This window comes from Sarcophilus harrisii, chromosome 4 (assembly GCF_902635505.1).
Source record: "Sarcophilus harrisii chromosome 4, mSarHar1.11, whole genome shotgun sequence".
NCBI lineage: Eukaryota > Metazoa > Chordata > Mammalia > Dasyuromorphia > Dasyuridae > Sarcophilus > Sarcophilus harrisii.
In genome coordinates, this window is record NC_045429.1 from 99,414,861 (window position 1) to 99,432,483 (window position 17,623).

Genomic DNA, 17,623 nt, shown 5'->3' on the forward strand with positions numbered 1-17,623 from the left:
GCTGGATCATTTCACAGATTTGTGTTAGTTTTTTTTTTTTTAACCGTACTTCAATGTTATTATCATTGAAAAGCAGCATGGTACTATAGACCAAATTAACCTTGGAGCCTGTAAGATGTAAATTCAAGTCTCCTTTCTGGATATTTAATCCTGAACAAGTCACTTAATTTCTTAGTGATCCAAACAATTATCTGAGACTCTTGGGATGCAAAGGACATACCAAACTCTAGAAAAAAAAGCTTTTGTTACCTGGGAATTCCTTGAATCAGTGACATCCCAAATCCAGCCTTACTTTATTTCTTATTCCCTGTCAGAATATAAAGCAGCTGGGCATAACAATTGTTTTATTTTTGCTTCTGAACCTTCTCAGGCTAACACATGCTTTGCATATGGTAGAAGTTTAAAAATACATTTGATCAGTGTTCATTGTTAAGGCAGTCTAGGAAAGTTACTGGACTTGGAATCAGAAAGGCCTGCTTTGAAGCTCTGGGATCTAATCCTCTCTGAGCTGAAGATCTTGGTGATCCAAGAGCAAATCATTTAATCTTTCTGAGCCTAGGTTTTCAAAGAGTGTAAGTAACATAAGAGGCAACTGGTAATCAATCAATGGCTGGAGTTCTCATGAGAAAGAAATCACTGGCCCTTGAGTTCCTGATATGTATTATTGTTGAATTATGACAATGAACCTGTGCTTAACTTGTACTATAGAGAAGCTAAAACAAATGTTCTGACTTATGGATCAAAGGATCTCAACTGAGACCTGGGACCACTATCTGCTAGCATGATTTTGGCAAATCCAAACATCTCTGAGCCTAAGATTCCTCAACTACAGAATGGACATAATGATACTTGTACCACTCCAGTTGTTAGAAAAGAATGGGTAAAATGTCCACTATTATTAGCTGTGAGCTATTACCGATCATGGAGGTGCCCTGAAGAAAAAGTAAAGTAGGATACTGAAGAATCAGTTTAGATAAAATTAGCTCAAGCATGTGTTGGGACATCTATCTTTGCAAAGCAATTTCTGGTGTTTTACCTGTTCCCCCAAAACAGACTCTAAAAGAAATTTAAAGCAACACTAGACAATTGCCTAGAGGAAATAACGAAACACATAAGGAAATATTAAAACAGAATTCAATTGTATGATTAATCCACTTACCCTTCATAACGTAAAAGGCACCAAAGCTATGTGACTTTTTGCCTTGGGGTTTCTACTAGCAACCAGGTCTTCTGTCTATTTAGATGCTATGATAGTCATAATACTGACAGTGTGACATCAGTAACCTCCATAGCAACAGATTGATATGAAAATAAGTTTATAATTTCATTCCAACTTCCAACTGAAGGAGAAATTAATTTCTTAGAATAATGTAGGCAAATAAAGAGGCAAAAAACACGCAGAGAAATCATCATTCCTTATCAATAAATCACTCAAACATTTAATTGTCTACATTAAGTATAGCTACTGGATGTATTAAGAAGCTGGGGATACAAAGACAAAAATGAAATAGCCCTTGCCCTCAAGAAGCTTACATTCTCTCATGGGAAACAAACAAAATTCCCAAGTGCATACATATATAAAAAATAAATGTGACTCATAGAAAATAAGGAGACACTACTAACTGAAATGGATTAAAAAAAAAAATACAGAAGAAAGAAATGATCAGAAAAGCCTAAACGTCTGGAGAATCAATAAGGGATTCTAGTGGATGAGTAATTTGGTTATGTGGCATAGAAATAGCAGAAGGAAGAAAAGGAAAACATTTTAAACATAAGCACTCACACTAGTATGAGAATTAGCCAACATGATATTTGTAAAAGGGGACTGGCCAAAAACAAACTAGTGCCTGGAAACAGGTTTGCCAAATTCCCCCCAGTGGATTAGAGGTTGGCAAAGTCTGTAGAGTAGTCGTCACTCATTGGCTGCTCTCCAATTACAATGGAATAAAACTGAGGAGAAAATTTTGCATCAGTACAATGAAAAACAAGTAAATATAAACAGCATAGTGGTTGAAGTGCTGAAATGCCTATCAGGAAGACTAAGACTCAAATCTTATCTCAAATGCTTACCAGTTCTGTAATCCTAAACAAATCACTAAATTCAAAGGCTATTTTGAGGAACAATGAAATAATATAAGTAAAGAGTTCTGCAAATCTTAAAACACTGTCAGCTATAGCTGGCAGTGAATAGAGCATTGAGCTTGAAGTTAGAAAAATGTGAATTCAAATGTGATTTGAAGTTACTTAATCTGTTTGCCTCAGTTTCCTCAACTATAAAATAGGGATAACAATAGCACCTACCTCACAGTGTTGTATTAGAATCAAATGAGATTTTTGTGAAAAGTGCAAAACATAAGAAGGAGCTATTTAAATGCTATTTCTCTTTCCTTTATTATAATGCTTTAAGGTTGGTAATAAATGTTCTATAAGAAATGACCAGCAGAATGATTTCAGAAAGACCTGGAGAGACTTACATGAACTGATGCTGAGTGAAATGAGTAGGACCAGAAGATCATTATATACTTCAACAGCAATACTATATGATGATCAATTCTGATGGATGTGGCCCTCTTCAACAATGAGATGAACCAAATCAGCTCCAATAGAGCAGTAATGAATTGAACCAGCTACACCCAACGAAAGAACTCTGGGAGATGACTATGAACCAATCCCTCTATTTTTGTCCGCCTGCATTTTTGATTTACTTCCCAGCCTAACTGTACATTATTTCAAAGTCCAATTCTTTTTGTACAGCAAAATAACTGTTTGGACATGTATACATATATTGTATTTAACTTATACTTTAACATATTTAACATGTATTAGTCAATCTGCCATCTGGGGGAAGGGGTGGGGGAAGGAGGGGAAAAGTTGGAACAAAAAGGTTTTGCAATTGTCAATGCTGAAAAATTACCCATGCATATATCTTGTAAATAAAAAGCTATAATAATAAAAAAAAGAACCAAGAGAACATTGAACACAGCAACAAGAAGATAATATGATGATCAATTCTGATAGATGTAGCTCTTTTTGGCAGTGAGATGATTCAGGCCATTTCTAGTGGTCTTGTGATGGAGAGAGCCATCTGCACCCAGAGAGAGGACTGTGGCAACTAAGTGTGAATCACAACATAGTGTTTTCAAAAAAAAAAAAAAGGTTGGTAATAAAGATATTATTATTTATTATTAATTAGTGCCATTTCAGGAATGAGAAAATTGAGGCTCAATAGTGTTAAGTACCATGACATTGCTTAATTGTTGGAGATGGTATTCAAATTCAATTGTTTCCTGATTAGAAATTTACATCTACAATCTCTCAATCATATCCCTCTAGATAGGTAAGATTGGTTTTACTGTACCACTAGTTAAAAACAAACAAGCAAATGATCAGACCATTAGACTGAAGTCTCTTCTAAGAAAAGCTTCTGAACCAAAAATAAATCATAAGGCAAAAAACAAAAACAGAAACAAAAAAATACAAAACAAAACACCTCCAAAAAAACAAAAAACCCAACATGGAAAAAAGAAGAAAGTACAGATAAATAAATACAAATATAGATGTTAGTAGAGAGCTAAGAAATTATTTAATTATATTTTCCACTCATCCACTCCAGGCTAGAGTCTATACTATTTTTATAGATATCCTCCCCTACTTGATGAATTTCCACTATCTCATTTGGTCATTTATTCAGAGAGACCAAAAGAACTAATATTCTTCAGTTCTTCATCAGCGATGTTCACGGGGTGATTGCAACCATAATTTCAGGGCTATGGCTAAGGCTGTTTCTAAATAAAGTGTTTGTTTACAAACATATTCTTTGTGTGAACACTTAATAACAGTCAAACATTGATTTTCATCAGACAAAGACTTACAAAATTATCACATTTGTTTCAATAAAAGCAAATAAATGATAGGTTTGAGTTATTGGGATGCATGAGCAATTTGTTTACATTTCCAAGCAGTGCTCCTAACAAAAAGCTACTTGCCAGGTGGAAATGCTTTCATTAAATACTTGGGCTGTTGAGATGATTCAAACATTTTCAAGATATTTTCATGGCAAAAATATCTAGTTTGACACAGCAAGCAAGGATATAAAGGGGTAAACTATAGATTATTTTACCTAAAAGAATATCTCCTGGGCATCCCTGGACAGAGAAGGCATGTGCCATACACTGATCTCCAGCTCTATGATTCTAAGATATTTCATAGGAAGATTTTGTATTGAAGAATGTGTCCACATTCACCATGTTAATTGCTTCTTCGTCCACTTATGTTTGACTATGTCTACATGGGCCTTAGGTTGCTTTTTAGTTTTCCCAAGGCTCATAGAGGTGTTTTATTCACATTATTCACTGGAAAGTGTTATTTCAATTGCCAATCTACTAGGAATTCAACATGATAAGGTATCCAAACACAGAGAGCATCCTCCTTTCATTAAAATGTAGATAAAAATTTTCCTCCCTTAATGCCAAATGCTGTTATTAAACCTAAGTAACAGAAATAATAAAAGCCAGATGTCACTTCAGTTATAGGTTTGGTACCACACAATTTCTAATACTAAAGTTTAATCTGCAGTTATTTACTTACCCCATCCTTTGGAAGAATGCACAATTTAAATGTAAATGCAATTTACATAGGGGAGGCAACGGAAGAGATGCAGTTTCAACTGCCAATAACCATCTGCAAAGGGAAATCAACTGAACCAAAGATCAGCAGCTGTCAGGCTGAATTCCTTGCATCAATCACTATTTCCAAAGAACTTCCCCCTTACTATGAACTCACAACTACCACCTGTCTCAGAGTTGAAATCTAAGGCAAAGGAAAGAAGAGAATTGAAGTAATTAACTAGATAATTCGGGCCAAATGAAAATAAGTCTGTAATTGCCATTAAAAAAAAGGTTTGTCTGAATTATCCAAAATTGTTGTCGACATCATATGAACTAGTTAACCAATTTTCCTCTTTCTTTTGCTTGCAACAGACAAAGTCTGTACAATATAGTATTCTTATCCTTTATGTCTATTCTATGAATAATCACTTACCGAAGAACTAGGTTGAATTTAGTCTCATACAATATTGGCATTCAATTATTATTCACCACTTAGTACATACAGCTCTTGATTATACATACTACTTAAGGGAAGCAGCAAGGTGGGTAAACCAAAATTCATTTATATTTGGCTTTGGAATTCATTACATTCTCCCTTTTGTGAAAAATTTTGTGAAAAAATTGCCCTCCTAATTATGTTTTGTTTGGGTCAATATTGAAATGAGTTCATATGCTTTGAGCTCACACCAGCTGGGCAATGAAGGGAAGCAGCTCAGGCTCAGGCTAGGCAAAAAGAAGAAGCCAGTCCAGCATTAAAAATTCACCATGGATAATCCACAAAGGAGATAATCTGGATTCAGATAATTTAGAATTGACTGTATAATTAATTAGTCAAATCCTAGAGGGGGATAAAATAAATACTATTCAGTTCTTATGCAGAGTCATAAAATATTATCAACTCAGTTTTCTGGGGTTTCATTGTAATATTTTAAAAAACCAGTGGTACCTGATCCCAGCCCTCTGTCTCCATCATATTCTATTACAATCTCAAGAGATTTTGTAGTGATATTGTTCAGTTGTTTCACTTAGTCCATCTCTTCATGGCCCCATTTGGAGTTTGTTTGTTTTTTTGACAAAGATACTTGAATGGTTTGCCATTTCCTTCTCCAGCTCATTTTACAGATGAAGAAACTGAGGTGAACAGGGTTAAGTAAATTGTGCAGGATCATACAAATAGTAAGTATCTGAGGCCAGAGTTGAACTCAGCATGATGACTTCTTGATAGCAGGCTTGGCACTTTATCCCCTATACCCCCTAATTTAGTTTACTGGTCACTATACTGCAGAGCTTAACAAGACAGATCTTTTCTTTCCTTAATTCAACAAAGATTGAGCACCTACTCTGTGCAAAGGATTTTTTATGAAGATGTATGAGACACAGCTCCTGCCCTTAATTTACATCTATTTGGGGAAATGACACAAAATTAAATAACAACTACTAATATAAACCAAACTGAAAGGCTTTGCTCAGGAACATTGCATAGAAAAGGGAGGTTAATCCAGATAAAACTACGACTTTCAGGAATGATTGTTATGCTGTAGACTAGAGGGAGTCAGTGAATTTCTGAGCAAAGCACATTTTAGGAGGATAAAGCTGGCAAATGACCTGAAGGATGATTTGGGGTACAGTAGAGGCTGTTACTGTACATTACTGCAACAGATGAGGTTGCAAAGCCTGGAGCAAGAAAGCTGGACAATAGTTCTATAGCTGCAAGAGACCTGAGGGGTTATCTCCTTCAACCCTCTCATTTTACAGATAAACTAATATCCCAGTGAGATTAAATGATTCATTTTAGGGTCACGTAAAGGGGTCATCCTAAAAGCTGAATTGGAAACCAGATCCCTTCTGGCAACCACTGCTCATTCTACTGTACCATGTGGTCTTCAGAATGGCAAGGAAACTATGGATTTGGAATAGAATCTCTTCCAAGAGAGTATGATATCTACTTTGACATATTTCTTCTCATGAAGTGATGTTCTTCTAAAAATTGGCATCTTAATGCTTCCTCTCCTTCCTAGATAAAGTTCATGATGCACTAAATGTTAGCCACACATCTGTTGCTAGAGAAGACAAAATTAATGTTGGTTGTAAAATTCATTGACTTGCTTGGTTCCTATGTCACCTTTCCTTTCAAGTTTAGGTATTTGTAATAATAAAAGTGCTGCTGCTGCTGATAGCTAATATATAGTACTTACTGCGGTGCCAGGCATTGTGCTAAAAACACTTTACAAAAATTATCTTATTAGCTCAAAGCCTTTGTTCTGGGCTTAGCCTCATGATTATTTTTGAGAATTAACATATGGGTTTCTCATTACTGCCACAAAAGCCGGTGCTCCTTGGTCCCAGATGCACAGTTTTACAATAGCATATTCCTGTTATTATCTATTTTTTTGGACTTTTATTAGAGATGATAAGTTATCAGTGCATGGATAACCAGAAAAGAAGTTTAGCTAGTCAAGTATTGAGGATTAAAGGCAATAGATGGGTAAACTGAACACTTTGGTACCCTCTAGACATTTAAAAAATAAGACTTCCAATAAACTGGGCATGTCCTCTGTAAAGACATAACAGAAAAACCTGGAGACGAATTGGCATAGAATAGGGAGCAGGGGATGTAGCAGGAGGGGAACAAGTATTTATTAAGTATCTACTCCATGTCTTTGTAGAGGTAGAGCATACTGGCACCATTAAGATGGCAGATACCATTATCTGGAAAGGCAAACAACAGGAAAACAAAGGATCTCCAACCAGTTAGTTAGGACTAAACATTCTATTTGGAAGAGATCATGGAATCAGAGATTTAGAACTGGAAGAGACTTCAGAAACCACTTAAGTCAATGCCTTCATTTTATAGAAGAGGAACCTGTGGCCCAGGAAAGGGCCTGAAATGACTTCACAAATTGTAGTTTATCCTTCATTTTTAAAGAATAAATTGTAAGGTGATCTCTTAACTTGCAGAGTCCATAGTCACAGCAGGGTCACATGGGATCTGAACCCTTTTCCTCTTTGATTTGTTAGGATGCCTGGTAGGAAATCATAAAAAGGCTGAATTGAGCAAGTTACTTAACCCATTTGCCTCTGTTTTCTCATCTGTAAAACAGAGATAGTTTTACCCACCTCCCAGGGTAGTTGTAAGGGATCAAAGGAGATAATAATTACAAAGTGCCAAATACAGCGCCTGACACATAGTAAGTGCTGTGTAAATGTGAGTCATTGTTATTATTGAGCAAAATGTCTAAATAAAAAAATGCTACGTGTAATTTGGGCACAATTGTGCTAGATACAATTTTTGAACATGCCATGGGTACCTAAATTTCTCAAGTCGTGTTAACAGATAAACATGTAAATACTCAGTAAGTGATCACTTCCTGAAATGTTGATTTTTTTTCCTCCCAACTTCTAAAAAAGGTTCACCCACAAAAAGACAAGAAATTTAAAGTGGGAAATCGGGCATAGAAAGGTGATGGGAGTCAAATTTTTTTAAAATTTTAAAATGACTTTTGGGCAAATGGTAAATAAATTTGAAATCCCCATTTACCCCCAAATCCCTTAACGTTATAACATTTTAGTAGTTGATTCAAATTTTGAAATTTTTTAACTTTAAATTTTGGGTTTGCCCTTTCCAAAAGAGTGATCTTAAACTTTGAGGTCTATTTAAACTAAGATTATTTGGGGAGGGTTTTAAAAAATTTTTTTACTTTAAAAATTTTCGTTTTCCAGGAAAAAAAAACGAGGTTTTCCCCTTTAAATGGAAATTAAGAGTGATAATCAAAATCAACCCTTCTAGAGGGAATTTCACCCAAATGGGACGTTTTCCTTGAAATTCCTAGGTTAAACCCCCTCAGATTTTAAGATGCAAAAAAAAAAGTATTTTTAAAAAACTGGGAAGATTTTTTGGGGAAGAAAACCAAGTTCTGGAAGAATTTAATATCCCAAAAATTTCAAAGGATACTTTATCCACGTGTTACCCCTTTTAAAAATTATAAAAAGGGAAAACCGATGGGAAAAATTTTTGGGTTTTGGTGGGAAAACTGAAACAATGGATGCCATGTTGGGAACGAATAAATTTTGAAAGGAAATTTATGGAAATTACCTGTGAAATGACCAACAGGTATTAAAACCGGAAAAAAAGGGAAGGGTTTGTGAAAATGGGGAGCCCTTTATTAAAACCCAAAATTGATGCCATTCTTGGACCCCAAATGAAAATAAAAATATTTCCTGGAAGAATGAACAACAGATGCCCAGAAAAGGGGGCACAAAACCATTAATTGAACCAACCCTAATTTATCCCATATTTTGATTTCCCAGTTTAATTGACTTTTCAATCGATTTTTGTAACAAATAATTTTGGCAGTATATTTTGGTATCGAATTTTAAAATTTAAATTCTGGTAATCCCCATTAGGGGGGGAAAAAATTCAAAGGTTTGGCAATTTTAATCCTTTTTACCCAGCAAAAACCTTTAAAAGTTTATTTAAAAAATTTTTAAAAAAAAAAAAAAAGAAAATAAACAAAGGGGGGGGTTTTAAGGAAATTACCAGATATCCCAAATAAAAGGCTTTAAATAAAAAAAAAAAAAAAAAAAAAAAAAAAAAGGAAAAAGAAATTTAAAGGGAATAATAGGGAAGGGGGAAATTTTTAAGAACCTTTAACCTTCTTTTAATTCTAATTTCTTATAGAATCCCATAAGTTTCCTAAAAATTGCAAAAAATGAGAGAGAGAGCTGAGGCCAGTTAGCCTGAGGGAATTTCCCTCACAAGCAAAACTAGGTTTTTTCTTTTCTCCCTTTTTTTTTGGGGGAAATTGAATGGTTCCCCTTTTTTTCATATTGCCAAGGAAAAGGGAAAAAAAAAAATAAGGCCCAGCATTCATTTGAACCGGTCTTTTTTTTGGTCTGGAATCACCAGAAAAATGCCCAGAAATGGCTTAAAATTTAAGAAAAATTTGTTGGAGCATTATTTTTTTTTTTTAAAATTTTTTTCCTTTTTTTTCTTCCCCCTCCTTTTTTTTTATTTCCCACTTTTACCGCCCTTTTTTTTCCCCTTTTTTTCCCCCTTTTCCCCCGCCCCCCCCTCCCCCCTCCCCCCACCACCCCCCTTTTCCCCCCAAACCCCCCCCCCCTTCCTACCCCCCCACCGCCCCCCATCCCCCCCCCCACCCACCCACCACCCCCACCCAGCCCCTTTTTCCCCCCACCCCCCCCCCAACCCCCCCCCCCCCCCCCACCCCCACACCCCCCCCTCCCCCCCCCCCCCCCCCCCCCCCCAACCCCCCCCCCCCCCCCCCCCCCCACCCTCCCCCCCTCCCCAATTTCCCTATCCCAACCCCCCCCACCCCTTTTCCCACCCACTTTTTTTTTCCCTTTTTCCCCCCCACGCCTTTTCCCCACGCCCTACTTTTCCCCCCTTCCCCCTTCCACCCCGCCCTTTTTTTTTCCCCACTCCACCACCCCCTTTCCCCAAACGCCCCCCACCACCCCTTTCACCCCCCTTTTTCCCCCCTTTTTTTTTTACCCCCCCCCCATCCCCCCCCCCCACCCCACCCCTCCCCCCCCCCACACCCCCCCCCCCCCCCCCACCAACCCCCCCCCACCCCCACCCCCCCCCCCCCCCCCCCCCCCCCCCCAACCCCACCCCCCCAAATTTTCCCCCTCCCTTTTCCCCAAACGATCTTCCCCCCCGCCCCCCCTTCCCCCCCACCCCCTTCCCCCCCTACCCCCCCCCCCCCTTTTCCCCCCACCCCCCCCAACCTCCCCCTTTTTCCACCCCCCCCCCAAACCCCCCTTTTTTCCCCCCCCCAAACCACCCCCCTCCCCCCCCACCCCCCCCCCCCCACCCCCCCTCCCGCCCCCCCAACCCCCCCCCCCTCCCAAACCCCCCCCCACCCCCCCCCCCCCCCCCACCCACCCCCCACCCCCCCCCCGCCCACCCCCTTTTTCCCCAAGCCCACCCCCCCCCCACCCCTAAACCCCACCCCCCCCCCCCACCCACCCCCACCCCCCAAACCCCCCCCCCCTCCCATTCCCCCCCCCAATTTTTCCCCCTTTTTCCAAGCCCCCTTTTTTCCCCCCTTCACTTTCCCCCCAACCCTAAACCCCCCCCAAAAAACCCCCCCCCCCAGGGCCCCCCCCCCCCCCCCCCCCCCCCCCCCAAAAAAAATTTAAAACCCCCCCAAACCCCCCCCCCAACCCCCCCATAAAAAAAAAATTTCCCAAATAAAAAAAAAAACCCCCCCCCCCCCCATTCCCCACCCACCCTTTTTTTTTAATTTTTCCCCCAACCTTTTTACCCCCCTAAAAAAACCCCCTTTTAAACCCCCCCCTTCCCCCCCTCCCCCCGGGGGGTTTCTTTAACCCCATTTTAAAATTTTACCTTCTTTCAATTTCCCCGATTTTTCCCCCCGTTTACCCCCCCTTTCCTTTCCCCCCCCCCCCCCCCCCTTTTCAAAATCCCAACCCCTAACCCCCCCCCCCCCAAACCCCCCCACCCCCCCCCCCCCCTCCCCCCCCACCCCCCCCCCCCCCCCCCCCCCCCCCCACCCCCCCCCCCCCCCCCCCCCAAACCCCCCACCCCCCCACCCGGGGCCCCCCCCAAATTTTAAAACAACCCCCCCCCCCCCACACCCCCCCTAAAACCCCAAACCCCCTTTTTTTTTACCCCCTTTTTTTTTACAAACCCCCCCGTTAAAAAGGTGAAATTGGAACCCAAATTTGGCAATTAAGGGGAAAAAATTTTTTACCCTTTTATAGTTTTAAAAAAATTTTTAAATAAAAAATTTTCTTTTAAAAAAAAAACCAAAAACCCAAGGCTTATTTTTTTTTACCATGACTTTGGGGCCCTTTTAAGAATTTTTCCCCTAAAAAAAAGGGCCCGGGCCCTGGGGGGTGGGGAGGAGGGAAATTGGAGGGTTTGGGGAAACCAATTTAAATTTCGGGCAAACCCCTTTAAAAGGCTTTTTAAAAAAATTTTTTAAAAAAAAAAAGTTTTAAATTTTATATTTTCCGGGAAAAACTTGAAAAAAAGGGCCCCCCTAAAGGGGAAGGGGGGGCTTTATCCCCCGGGGCCCACCGATAATGGGGGTTTCCTGAAAAACCTCAAGGGCCGCAGGAAGGGTTTTAAAAAATTTTTATTGACCTTTTTCCCCCCGGTACCCGGGAGGGAAACCTTCCCAAGGGGTTTTTTCCCCCCTTTTAAAGGGGGATTCTGCCGGGAAAATCCCCCTTTGGGTCGGAAAACCCCCCGGGAAACAAAAATTTGACCCCTTCGGCGCCAAACCCAGGGTCCTTTTCCCGGGAACTGGGGTTTTCCCCCCAAAGGGCCTTTTTCAAAAAAAAAGGGGGGGGCCCCTGCTCCTTTTTTTTTTAGGTTTTTTCCAAAGGGGGGAAAAACATGGGTTTGGGGGGCCCCCTTTAAAACCCCCCCTTTCCCTGGTTAAACCGGTCAAACGGGGCTTTTTGGAAACCCCCCCGTTTATTAAGTCCCCACAGACACCACGAAACTCTGAGAATAAACGAAAATGAAACCGAGAAAAAACGGGCCCCTCCCATAAAAGGAGGGAGCCCAAGATAAGGGTATACAGTTAAACCAGAATAGATAGAAGGTGTCCCAGGGAGAAAATGACCCGCTATGGGGCACGCCGGAGTCCGTATTTATTAAGTATTAATTAATTAATTAATTTTAGTAATTATTAAGCACCTACTGTGTGTCTGGCTAAGCACTGGGCATATAGAAAAGGCGTGACGCCCCGCCTCCGAGGAACTTCTAGGCTAATGGGGGAGAGCGCGCCGAGAAAGTGGGGAGGGGTACCCTGACTTCTGCCCAAGGTGGGAAATGATCTGCCGAGGTGCGAGCTGCGGCTGGTTTTGTCGCGCAGAATGATGAGCTCCGGGAAAGAAGCCTCTTGGAAAAGGATGAGAAGTCTCTGGGTGTCCCGAGTGGAGAAGCTGGCTGAAACTCTCCGGGAAGAAAAGGTGGACATGTGAGCTGAATCTGGTAGAATTCAGAGGAAGAAGTGGAGGGGAAATCTCGTAGGCAATGGGGGCTTCTTGTGACACCCTATACCCGGCGCTTTGCGCAATGTCTAACACATAGTAGGCTTCCTTTAAGTTCCAACAAAAATGCCATCTTCAACCGGAAGCGTTCCTCCTTCTTAAGTCTAATGACTTCCTTCTATTAATTCTCTCTTATTCATCCGAGGATTTTTTAGAATCATGCAATATACTGCTCTTCCTCCTCCCTCCTCTGTCCAGTTTTAAACTTAGTATGTCTCACTTTATTGTAGTCACAAATTTATAAGCAAGTAGCTTGTTTTGTGTGTATTTTCATAATTGCCTTTAAGTAGATTATAAGCTCTTTGAGGACTGTGATGGTCTTTTCCCTCTTTTTGTATCTCTGGTTTAGCAAATGCCTGGACATATAGGTGTTAATAATATTTTTGATTGATTCTTTATCCATATTTTCCTATTGGATTTGGGCACCCTGAGGACTGTGATAGTCTTTTTTCCTTTTTTGTATCCCTGGTGCAGCACGTGCCTACATAGTAGGGTTAACAAATTTAGTTGATTGGTTATCCTTTATTTTTCCACTATTAGATTTTGGGCACCCGAGGACTTGATGGTCTTTTCCCTTTTTTCCCTGGTGCTTGAAAGTGCCTGGGACATAGTAGGTGCTTTAATATTTATTGATTGATTGGTTATCCTTATTTTTCCTTTTGATTTAGGCACCCTGAGGACTGTGATGGTCTTTTCCCCTTTTGATCCCGGTGTTAGCACATGCCTGGCAAAGTAGGTGCAATAAATTTTTGATTGATTTGGTTATCCCTTTATTTTCCCTATTGATTGAAGCACCCTGAGGACTTGATGGTCTTTTTCCCCTTTTGTATCCCTGGTGCAGAATGCCTGGACATAGTAGGTGCTTAATCAATTTTATTATTGATTGGTTACCTGCTTATTTTCCACTATTAGATTGTAAGCACCCTGAGGACTGTGATGGTCTTTTCCCTCTTTTTGTATCCCTGGTGCTTAGCACAGTGCCTGGCACATAGTAGGTGCTTAATCAATATTTATTGATTGATTGGTTATCCTGCATATTTTCTCCGCTATTAGATTGTAAGCACCCTGAGGACTGTGATGGTCTTTTTCCTCTTTTTGTATCCCTGGTGCTTAGCACAGTGCCTGGCACATAGTAGGTGCTTAATCAATATTTATTGATTGATTGGTTATCCTGCTTATTTTCTCCACTATTAGATTGTAAGCACCCTGAGGACTGTGATGGTCTTTTCCCTCTTTTTGTATCCCTGGTGCTTAGCACAGTGCCTGGCACATAGTAGGTGCTTAATCAATATTTATTGATTGATTGGTTATCCTGCATATTTTCTCCGCTATTAGATTGTAAGCACCCTGAGGCCTGTGATGGTCTTTTTCCTCTTTTTGTATCCCTGGTGCTTAGCACAGTGCCTGGCACATAGTAGGTGCTTAATCAATATTTATTGATTGATTGGTTATCCTGCTTATTTTCTCCGCTATTAGATTGTAAGCACCCTGAGGACTGTGATGGTCTTTTCCCTCTTTTTGTATCTCTGGTGCTTAGCACAGTGCCTGACACATAGTAGGTGCTTAATCAATATTTATTGATTGATTGGTTATCCTGCTTATTTTCTCCGCTATTAGATTGTAAGCACCCTGAGGACTGTGATGGTCTTTTCCCTCTTTTTGTATCTCTGGTGCTTAGCACGGTGCCTGGCACATAGTAGGTGCTTAATCAGTATTTATTGATTGATTGGTTATCCTGCATATTTTCTCCACTATTAGATTGTAAGCACCCTGAGGATTGTGATTGTCTTTTCCCTCTTTTTGTATCCCTGGTGCTTAGCACAGTGCCTGGCACATAGTAGGTGCTTAATCAATATTTATTGATTGATTGGTTATCCTGCTTATTTTCTCCACTATTAGATTGTAAGCACCCTGAGGACTGTGATGGTCTTTTCCCTCTTTTTGTATCCCTGGTGCTTAGCACAGTGCCTGGCACATAGTAGGTGCTTAATCAATATTTATTGATTGATTGGTTATCCTGTATATTTTCTCTGCTATTAGATTGTAATCACCCTGAGGACTGTGATGGTCTTTTCCCTCTTTTTGTATCCCTGGTGCTTAGCACAGTGCCTGGCACATAGTAGGTGCTTAATCAATATTTATTGATTGATTGGTTATCCTGCATATTTTCTCCGCTATTAGATTGTAAGCATCCTGAGGACTGTGATGATCTTTTTCCTCTTTTTGTATCCCTGGTGCTTAGCACAGTGCCTGACACATAGTAGGTGCTTAATCAATATTTATTGATTGGTTATCCTGCATATTTTTTCCGCTATTAGATTGTAAGCACCCTGAGGACTGTGATGGTCTTTTCCCTCTTTTTGTACCCCATAGTGATGAGAGTAAAACTCTGCTTGATCTGAGAGAGCCCTGTAAAATTATGTAAAATCACCAGCAAAATGTCTCCTTTGATCTACAAACCCAAATGGTCTTGCATCCTCTGGGAGCAAGATAAGCCTTCTTGGAAGAAGCCATGAGACCCAGCAATATTTCACATCCACTTGAGACTTCCCTTAGACTCATACATAAAAAGGATCTTTGCAGATCACTTCTCTCTTGAGAATGATATGCCCTCTAAGAGAATCCCTCTTGGTGTTTCTTTAACAATAAAGCTTTTTGCCATAGCCTTTGGGTTTAGCAAAATTCCTTCACCCAAAGTCGTGCCTTGGACAGCTGAACCTCACCCATTTCTGCCTAACCTCTTCTTCAGTACCCTCAGCCCTCATCAATAATACTTAGCACAGTGCCGGGCACATGGTAGGTGCTTAATAAATGCTTATTGATTGATAATAAACTGACAGTTCAAAAGCACAGAGATGGAAGATAGGGATTTGTGAAGGAGATTAGTTCAGTGGGGAATGATTGAATGGAGGGGAATAAAGAGTAGGAAGAGTAAAGAAGTAGGAAGAAACCAGATTTTGTAGAGCTTTAAATGCCAAAGGAAACCATTAGAGTTTATGTCGTAGGGAATGTCTGATGTGAGTAGAACAATGTTTTAGGAAATTCCCTTTGGTACTTGTTCAAAGGATAGCTTAGACTAAGAAAGACTTGGGAAAATCAGTTAGAAAGCCATTTCTTTCTTTTCTATTTTTACACTTGGGCCAGCTAGATGGCGCAGTGGATAGAGAACCATCCCTGAAGTCAGGAGGACCTGTTTTCAAATGTGCCTCAGGCAAATAACTTGTTCTAACTTTGAGACCCTGGACAAGTCACTTAACCCCAATTGCCTCAGGAAAAAAAAAATTTACACTAAATATAAAATTGGGGAGGGGGAGAGAGAAGCATTGCCATGTACATAGCAGACCATAAAAGAGGAATCTAGAAGGCCGTTTCAGTAGTCTAGGCAAGAGTTGATAAAGGCTTGAAATAGGGTGGTGGCTGTGAGTGGAGATATTATGAAACCTGAAACAAAAAGACAGGGCAAAAGACTGAACATGTGTGAGAGGGAGTGAGGAGGGCTGAATGATACAAAGGTGTCTGGAAGGATGGTGGAGTTCTTGACTGCAATTGGGAAATTTGGAAGAGATTTAAAACTAGAAAGGACTTTAAAGATCATTTAGATCAACCCCCTCATAATGTTGCTGTTCAGTTGATTTAGTCAGGTCCAAGTCTTTGTGACCCCATTTGGAGTTTTCTTAGCAGTAGGAGTAGTTTGACTTTTCCTTCTCCAAATCCCCTCCTTATACAGATGAGGAAACTGAGGTCCAGAGAGATTATGAAGGATCTGTTCACGGTCAAGGGTTCTCATTTTAAGTGTGAGGTGAATGGGTGGAAGGGAAAGAGGAAAAAGGAAAAAGGGGTCACACAATTCAAGACAACCCTAGTGGAGACTGGTGTCTGTTCCTGGAAAATAAAATTTTATTTATGTGCCCTCCTGGCTGTGTTTTTATCTGTTTTGTTTTTTTTTTTTTTAATCTGTCATTTCTGTGTTTTATCCTCAAAGGGCACTTTCCTAGGCAGTGTTTTTTTGATGGTGGGTGTCGGGTCATTGCTTGGGATTGAAGTCTGAAGAGAGAACGGTGGGATAGTGATCACTCTTCAATGGGAATCATCTGTTACCCAGCGTGGGAGGAAAAGCAGTCAAGGCTGTTACTGGCTTAATGAAGACGGAGAGGCGTTTCTAGCTGTGCACAGTTGCATCTTCCCCCATTAACAGAGGTGACATTCCCACTCACTGCTCATTACCCAGAAAAGATTGGACAGGAAAGGGGAGACATATTGATTACACCAGAGCCCTCCAGCTTCTGTCTTCAGTTAGATTGCCACTAGTGTCAAAAGCCCCCTCACCCCCTCTGATTTTGTAAAAGAAAATAATAACTCTGACATCTGAGGTTATTGCTTTCCTACCCCTGCTTTCAGACCCTAATAGCCTTTGCAGACAGACTTCAATATTTTTAGGATGATCAAAATATTGACAAGCCCATGAACTGTTCTCAAAGCCTTTCCAAGCTTCCCAGTAGTCTGGAAATGAGGACTCTAAAGGCAGGTAATGTGTGTGGGGAGGAGGCAGAGGGTAAGGAGAGACTGTTAAAATGGACAGTGACCCTCACTTCCAGGCACTGTCTGGAATCTTTCCTATAAATTCAAGAGAAAAAATAGATATGAGGTGCAACAAGAAATATTCGAGTTCCAATAAGAAATTCCTGGGTTCTACTGCTGTAGGATTAAGGTAAATTGTGGGATTTTCTTCCCTAGAAATCTTTTTAAATAGGACAGAAATCTCCACTCTCAACCACCAAGACATATTTGTGTAGATCAAGTCAACATTTAAGCATTTATGTGCTAAATACTGTGTTATGTCTATAAGAGGGTATACAAAGAAAGGCAAAAGACAGCTCCTGCTCTCTAATTAGGGAGACAACATGCAAACAGTTATGTTAAAAAAAAAAAAATGTGTATGGTGTGTGTGTGTGTGTGTGTGTGTGTGT

The 17,623-nt window shown here is 40.4% G+C and overlaps 1 protein-coding gene across 2 annotated transcripts in view; it reads right to left on the reverse strand.

The window, feature by feature from the left end:
• Window positions 1-1,254, reverse strand: part of LEMD1 (LEM domain containing 1) — a 46,370-nt gene extending 45,116 nt beyond the window's left edge. For both annotated transcript variants that reach the window (XM_031937231.1, XM_031937230.1), the window contains exon 1: window positions 1,160-1,254. The gene's annotated coding sequence lies outside the window, so the exon portion shown is untranslated. The remainder of the gene's footprint in view (window positions 1-1,159) is intronic.
• Between the last annotated feature and the right edge of the window lie 16,369 nt (window positions 1,255-17,623).